Source organism: Schistocerca americana, unplaced genomic scaffold (assembly GCF_021461395.2).
Source record: "Schistocerca americana isolate TAMUIC-IGC-003095 unplaced genomic scaffold, iqSchAmer2.1 HiC_scaffold_71, whole genome shotgun sequence".
NCBI classification, from domain to species: domain Eukaryota; kingdom Metazoa; phylum Arthropoda; class Insecta; order Orthoptera; family Acrididae; genus Schistocerca; species Schistocerca americana.
The window spans coordinates 1,202,525-1,204,768 of NW_025726467.1; positions in this window are offsets into that span (position 1 = coordinate 1,202,525).

A 2,244-nucleotide genomic window follows, 5' to 3' on the forward strand; every position below is an offset into this window, starting at 1 on the left:
GGGCACATTTTGGTCGTTGTCCTGTGAGTCTAAATTATCGAATCCGACGGAAAACTGATAGTTAATTGTAACGTTCAGGGCCTCCTAATGACGATGGAACACGTCATCAGCCGACTTGTCTCCAAGGGACCATTGCTGCCTCTGGCAACTCGTGAGTCTAGATTTTCGAATCCGACGCAAAACTGATAGTTAATTGTAACGTTCAGGGCCTCCTAATGACGCTGCAACACTCAAATTGCGTTGCGATTCAATAAATCGTCCTCCAGCCGACTTGTCCCAATGGGTCTACTGCTACCTCGGTCACCTTATGGTCGGTCTCCTGTGAGTCCAGATATTCGAAACTGACGCAAAACGGAGTTCCAATTGTAACGTTGAGAGCCCCCTAATGACGATGCCACACTCAAATTGCTCCGAAATTCAATACATCGTCCTCCAGCCAACTTGTCTCCTAGGGGATATTGCTGCCTCGTGCACCATATGGTCCGTCTCCTGAGAGTCCAGATTTTCGAATCCGACGCGTAATTGATAGTTAGTGTAACGTTCAGGGCCTCCTAATGACGATGGAACACTCAAATTGCGTCGAGATTCAATACATCGCCCTCCAGCCGACTTGCCTCCAAGGTTCTATTGCTCCCTCGGGAACCTTATGGTCGTTCTCCTGTGAGTCTAGATTGTCGAATCCGACCCATAACTGATAGTTAATTGTAACGTTCAGGGCCTCCCAATGACGATGGAACACTCTATTTGCGTCGCGATTCAATGCATAGTCCTGCAGCCGACTTGTCTCCAAGGGGATATTGCAGCCTTGGGCACCAAATAGACCGTCTCCTGTGAGTCTGGAATTTCGAATCCGATGCAAAACTGATAGTTAATTGTAACGTTTAGAACCCCCTGTTGACGATGGAACACTCAAATTGCGTCGAGATTCAATGCATCGTCCTCTAGCCGACTTGTCTCCAAGTGGATATTGCTGTCTCGGGCACCTTATAGTCCGTCTCCTGTCAGTCTAGATTTTCGAATCCGACGCAAAACTGATGGTCGATTGTAACGTTCATGGCCTCCTAATGACGATGGAACACTCAAATTGCGTCGAGATTCAATACATCGTCCTTCAGCCGACATGTCTCCAAGGGTCAATTGCTGCCTCGGTCACCATATGGTCCGTCTCCTCTGAGTCTACATTTTCGAATCCGACGCAAAACTGATTGTTAATTGTAACGTTCAGGGCCTCCTAACGACGTTGGAACACTCAAATTGCGTCGAGATTCAATTCATCGTCCTCCAGCCGTCTTGTCTCCAAGGGGATATAGCTGCCTCGGACACCATATGGTCGTTCTCCTGAGAGTCTAGATTTTCGAATCCGACGCAAAACTGATAGTTAATTGTATCGTTCATGGCCACCTAATGACAATGGAACACTCAAATTGCGTCGAGATTCAATACATCGTCCTCCAGGCGACTTGTCTTCGATGGTTTATTGCTGCCTCGGGCACCTTGTGGTCGTTCTCCTCTGAGTCTACATTATCGAATCCGACGTAAAACTGGTAATTAAATGTAACGTTCATGGCCTCCTAACAACGATGGAACACTCAATTTGCGTCGAGATTCAATTCATCGTCCTTCTGTAGACTTGTTTCCAAGGGTCTATTGCTGCCTCGGGCACCTTTTGATCGCTCTCCTCTGAGTCTTAATTTTCGAATCCGACGCGAAACTCACAGTTAATTGTAACGTTCACGGCCTCCTTATGATAATGGAACACTCAAATTGCTTCGAGATTCAATACATCGTCCTCCAGCCGACTTGTCTCCAAGGGTCTATTGCTGCCCCGGGCACCTTACGGTTGTTCTCCTGTGAGTCTAGATTATCGAATCCGACGCAAGACTGACAGTTAATTGTAACGTTCAGGGCCTCTTAATGACGATGGAACACTTAAATGGCGTCGAGATTCAGTACATCGTCCTTCAGTAAACTTGTCTCCAAGGGTAAATTGCAGCCTCGGTCCCCATATGATCCGTCTTCTCTGAGTCTACACTTGCGAATCCGACGCAAAACTGATCGTTAATTGTAACCTTCAGGGCCTCCTAATGACGATGGAACACTCAAATTGCGTCGCGATTCAATACATCGTCCTCCAGCCGACTTGTCTCCAAGGGTCTATTGTTGCCTCGGGCTCCTTTTGGTCGTTTTCCTGTGAGTCTAGATTATCGAATCCGACGCTAAACTGATAGTTATTTGTAACGTTCA